The 5870-nt window shown below is 60.3% G+C and overlaps 1 long non-coding RNA gene across 1 annotated transcript; it reads right to left on the reverse strand.

Annotated features, from left to right (window-relative positions):
* Positions 1-972: 972 nt before the first annotated feature.
* On the reverse strand, positions 973-5664 carry LOC122678036. The gene is made up of 3 exons (XR_006335990.1): positions 5320-5664; positions 2282-2798; positions 973-1412 (listed from the first exon to the last, which is right to left on the reverse strand). It is a non-coding gene; the product is annotated as an uncharacterized LOC122678036 (long non-coding RNA).
* Between the last annotated feature and the right edge of the window lie 206 nt (positions 5665-5870).

The following is a 5870-nucleotide window of genomic DNA, read 5'->3' on the forward strand; positions in this document are numbered from 1 at the left end:
AAGACCCGGGAAAGGGGGAGGGCCTTGGGCTGGGGCCTTCACCAGAGGCATAGCCACGCGCGCCCTCCCGCCCCAGCCAGGCCCCGGACACCCAGCGGCTCATCCCAGATCAGAGGCGGCTCGTGACGGGGAGGGCACCTTGGCTTCTGGGCCTTCCTGCCCCCGGCAGCCATGGGACCCTGAGCCAGTTACCCAGCACCTGTGCACCCCAGTCCCCTCATCTGTGAAATGGTGCCTTGGGCACTGAGGTTTAAGGGCTGTGGGGGTCCGGAGGGGAGGGTCCCCGCACACAGGGGGCTCCCAGCCAGGGTCCGCACCCTCACCCGAGCCTCGGGGCCAGGCTCTGCGCCAGGGACGGACAGCGCCCTGGGGGGCGGGCGGGGAGGGGGCGTCGCAGAGCCAGGAAGACCGCCGAGTCCCCCCTCCCGGAGGCCCGCACACCCCTCTGCAGCCCCACGGCCCGGCCCCCGCTGGCTGGCTGGAAGGACTCGCGCTCTGGAGGGGTGGCGCCTGGGCCTCGGGCAGGGACGAGCGCAGCGTGGACCATGATGACCATCCATCCTGCCGCCCGGACCTGCAGGAGTGAGGCGCCTGAGGCAGACTGGTCCAGCGGGCAGAGGGGGCTCAGACGGGCTCCTACTCTCTTGGGTCTGGCCCGACCTCTGACAGACGGTGAGGCTGGGCGGGACACACACCCTCTCAGGGCCTCAGTTTCTCACCTGAGAAATGGGCACAGTCACAGGATAACATTGGAGTCTGGCCAAGCTATTACCGATATGTACAAGATGAAAGGTCTGAGCATAAATTTAAAGGAGCAGGAAGGAAGAGGCTTAAAACACTAACACTATCACTGTTGGATACGATATTGTGTCCACGAAACAGAACGGGATGTCACAACAGAGGTAGCATCCTGAAAGCAAGATACATTATTGGAGATTCAGAATATTAATACAACTTAAAATTTAAAAAGCCAACAGAAAGATAGGAGAGTAGAGCGATGAAAATCCGAAAATACAACAAAAAGACAAAAGCGTAAATCACAGGAAAGCCAGGAACAGCAAGAGGATGAGTTCAGGAGATCTGACATGAATGACAGCAATGGCCAGGCAAGGGGGTGGTCCTCGTGGGGAAGGCCTGTGCCTCCAGAGTCACAGGGCTCCGCCCTCCCAGGGGAGGAGGAAGGCCCACGGAGACACAGCTGTGGAGACTGCAGGGCACCGGACAAAAAGCGGGGAGCCTACACGCTTCCAAGCGCAGAGGCAGATCACGTGAAAAGAATGAATCCCAGGGTCACTGGCTCTCTCTAGCCACCGTGGAGGCTGGGGGACACAGGAAGCCCGGAGAGACAGGAAGGTGCTCCAGTCCTTGGACCGGGGCCAGGACACTGTGCCTGAAAGATTGATCGGCCACCACTGGAAGAGAACAGGGTACGTTTGGGCCCACACAGACTCAACACTTTACCTGTCAGGCTCCCTGTCCCACGCCTCGCTGACCCCGAGAAGCTGCAGGTCGAGCACTTCCAAACAAAGGTGGGGGAAGTCCCCGAGTGACACATGTCCTGCAGGCCCAGGGATGCCAGGAATGGGCGAGATTGTCAGTGGAAAAGGAAAATGGAAACAGTAGATCATCTGCGCATCTGAGCACTTGTGCAGATATTGATGGCATTTGAAAAATTCTGAGAGAGCACTGAAATTATAAATGGGGCTTCCCTGCTGGCTCAGACAGTAAACAATCTGCCTACAGTGCAGGAGACCCAGGTTTGATCCTTGGGTTGGGAAGATCCCCTGGAGAAGGGCATGGTAACCCACTCCAGTGTTCTTGCCTGGAGAATCCCATGGACAGAGGAACTTGGTGGGTTACAGTCCATGGGGTCACAGAGAGTTGGACTGAGCGACTTTTAATCACTCACTTGCATGGAAAACTATGCTTCCTCTTCTTTTTTTTTTTTTCCCCCCCGGTAAAAGCAAGGTAGCAACTAACTTGGGTTGGGGATAGGATTTAAAGAGAAGGAAATACCATCGGAATGCACAACTTAGTGCCGTGGTTTTGCATTGGCCAAAAAATTCAGTTGGGTTTTTCGTAAGATCTTACGGAAAACCTGAACAAATTTTTTGGCCAACCCAGTGCATTTTCTTTACTGTCGTAATACTTTGAGGCCTGAATATTATTTTACCCAGACTTTGAGGTTTGCTGTGAGACGGGGAGAGAGAATCAGAGTGAGACAGGAAGCTTTCAACAGACAAGGTTTAAGATGATAAAGAGGGAGGCGTGTGTGCCTTACCTGCTCCAGGGTGACCAACCACTCCTAACGACAGACCCCGCCCGGCAGACCCAGGCTGAGCAGGGGAGGAATCCAGGCACAGGAGGCAGCAGGGTCTCCTGACCTGGGGTCTCGAGGTATCGCCGGGAGGCCTGGCTGGAGAAGGAGCCCCCTCACTCACAGGGCTGTTGTCGCTGTTCAGATGCTCAGTCGTGTCCGACTCTTTGCGACCCCATGGACCGCAGCACGCCAGGCCTCCCTGTCCATCACCATCTCCCGGAGTTTGCTCACACTCATGTCCATTGAGTTGGTGATGCCATCCACCCTTCTCATCCTGTGGTCCCCTTCTCATCCTGCCTTCAGTCTTTCCCAGCATCAGCGTCTTTTCCAGTGCATCTGCTCTTCACACCAGGCGGCCACAGTATTGCAGCTTCAGCTTCAGCAAGGCTGTTGCCAGGATTCAGAGCCCTGTTGGCCACCAGGGCCTCTCCATGGGGTGGTTCCCCTCTGACCATTGGGTTCCCCTAGAAAGAAGGTTCTGACCCCAGAGAGAGAGAGAGAGAAAGAGAAGGTGGGCACGATGGGTCTTTCTGGGCCCACATCCCAGAGGTGAGTTTGCCCGTCACAGCTGCCAGGCTGTGCCAAGGATCCTGTGTCAGGATCCATCACCAGGCCCCACCCGTGCTCACGGGAGGACACGGACACCAGCAGGCCAGGGCCATCAGGGACCATCTTGGAGGCTGCCCACCGCGGGGTGTGGGTTAGTCAAGGCCTCCAGAGAAACAGAACTGACAGAATGGGTGTATAAGGACACAGGGAGAGAGGTTTAGCTTAAGGAGCTGGTTCATGTGAGTGAAAAGCCCCAAAACTGCAGAGCAGGTGGGCAGGCAGGAGCCCCGGGGAGAGACGGGGCTGCAATCCGGAGACCAGCAACAGCCTGGAGACCGATACCTCCTTCTTGGGAGACCTTGGTCTTTTCCCTCAAGGCATTCAACCCATTGGACGAGGCCCATCTGCAGTGTGGAGGGTCGTCTGCTTCCATTTAAAAAGCACCTTCCCAGCAGCACTAGACTGTGCTTGAGAGAATGCCTGGGCGCTGCAGCCTGGCCAAGTGGCACGCAGAATCAGCCAGCACAGGTGTGACCCTGTTCCTCAGACGTAAGTAGGTGAAGGCCAGAAGAACAGCCGGCAGAGGCGAACGTGGCTGCTCCCAGGAGACGCGGGCTGGCAGCCTTTCTACCCCCAGGTGGGGGTGTGGGGGTGTGGCCAGGAGGCCTGGGGCTGGGGAGGGCAGTGTGGCACCAAGGGCCCTCTGCCACGCCTGTCCCTCCCTCTGCCTAACCCCGGGGAAGGCTGGGGGCACACGTGATGAGGGTCTGGAGGACGCACAGTTTACCGGGACACTTGCCCGGAGGGGTGCGGTCTGAGGTGGGGAGGCCTGTTCTGTCTGGACCATGGTGGGGGCAGGGAGGGCTGCTGCGTAGCCATGGCCAGCGTGTTCCACTGGGCACGCGCAGTGCCCACCCCAGCGGCGGGCTGAGTGTCCGCAGGCAGTGAGGAGCTCGAGGAAGCTGACGTCGCTTCTCAGACGTCTCCGGGGTGGGCTTTCAGCGGGAGTGGGGTGTCCAGCAGAGGCTGGCCATGGTGGGAGAGGGGGCCCTGGAGGAGGGGGCGGTTCCTGTTCTGGGAGCAGGTGGGGGGGACACCATGTGAGGCCCAGGGCCAGCCCTGTGCCCAAGGAGATGGGGAGGTGGGGCGGTCACCACCCGCTGGGCCCTGCTGGCAGCCGGGGCTGCCAACAGCACTTCCTCCCGCGGTGGGAGAAGGGCCTGCCAGCAGCAGACCCCGAGGAGGGTGGAATCTCCTCCCCCAAGCCGGGCAGGACTCCGCCTTTGTGAGGCCTCCATGCCGGCCGGGGACTCCAGGCCCCGCCATGTCGAGGCTCCTAATTGCAGGAGGGAGACCCAGGCTGGGCCAGTTTCTCCACAGCCTAAAATAGATCCATTGTCTGCCCCTATTCATCGCCACATAAAAGCCGGATTTATGGGAACCGGGGCTTGGCGTGTTTCTCAGCCCGAGTGAGGCGTCCGGGCAGCGGGGCCCCGTCCCGCGCCGTCGGGGGGCTCCCTGCCCTCCTGCCTTTGAGGGTCTCTGCTGGGAGCTGGGCGCCAGCCTCCTGGCTCTCCCTTCCCTGGTGACGGTGGGAACAGGTTGATAACAGGGCAGGTTGCCTGGCTCCCTTCTCGCCCGTCGTCCTAGATTCGTTGATTCATCCGAGAAGCAGGTATTGTGAGTCTGCGACGCGGGGAGCTGGAGGCCAGGGCAGGGCCAGAGCCGCGTCCAGGAATTAAAGGCTGGAAATGCCTTTTGAAGCCGGGCTAAATCCGGCTCCTTGGATGGCCGGGAGGCAACCAAGGGCCTTGAAAGCCGAGCCTCGCCTCCTGCCTCGCTCCCGGGGAGATGTCAGCCGCGGGCCCCCTAAGCCGGCCAAACAATGGGAACAGGCTGCACACAGAAAACGATCTTTCCCGTGAAACGGAGAGGCAAGCTGGTTACCACCCCCTCTGCACGCCCCAGCTCTGAGCGCCTCCTGCGGGTTCAGGGCCCGGCCTGGACCAAGCTCTCGCGTTCCCGCCCCGCCCCGCCCAGCGCTGTGCGCACCCGCGCCGGGCGCCTGGTGTGTGTCCTGGCCTGCAGCAGCCACCCGCACGGCTGCATTTCCTCCTCGCATGATACACTTTGGATCTCTGCCAGGCCTCCGGATGCTAGACTCATCCGTCCTCTGCAGCAGCTGCGGAGACTCCAGGGTGGAGCTCACACCACGGACTGGGAGGGGATGGCGCCCGGGGTCCGGCCGTCAAGGGCTGTTCAGCGGGACCCCCGGCCTCCACCCCCGATGCCAGGAGCATTCCCAGTCAGGACAGCCCAGACGTCTGGACGCTGTCCCGTGTCCCTGGGGGCAGACGCACAGGGTGAGACCCTTGCCCCACTGTCTCCCAAAGCCACGTCTGCGCAGCAGGTCCCCTGTGATCCCAGGACGAGCTGCCCCTGGTACTCACGGTTTCACTGGGTGTGCGAGATTGATCCCTCCATGGGACTCCCCGCAAAAGCGAACCTGCTTGAACCTGTGCAGCTGTAGCATCGGGACTTGTGTGAACCTGCTCCAGGGCTCTGGGAAGTCCCAGCATTGAGTTCACAGTCCCACGGTTTTGGAAATTATGCAAAGAACAGAAAGCAAACCAGACCCTGGCATTTTCCCGACAACGGACTCAGCCTGTTGTCTTTGCTCTGGTGTCCGTGTCTCCGGAGGCGGACTGGCCTCGGGCACCCAGGGACTATGGAGGGCATCTCCAGCCCGGGTCTTATTGGACCCGTTCAGAGGGTCTGCAGTCCCTCTGGGTGAAGGCGAGTCATCATCAGCCAGCCTGGGATGAGTGGGCTTAAAGGAGTGGTCCTGCACCCGCCCTGCTCGCCTGGAATGGTGGTGGGGAAGGGCAAGTCCTTTCCTGCCTGGGTGGGGAGTCGGCTTGCCTGAGCAAGGGATGCTGGGACAGGTACACATGCTTTCTGGGTGTGTCTGTGGGGGTGTCAGAGGAGACCGGCATTTGAG

This window comes from Cervus elaphus, chromosome 20 (assembly GCF_910594005.1).
Source record: "Cervus elaphus chromosome 20, mCerEla1.1, whole genome shotgun sequence".
NCBI classification, from domain to species: domain Eukaryota; kingdom Metazoa; phylum Chordata; class Mammalia; order Artiodactyla; family Cervidae; genus Cervus; species Cervus elaphus.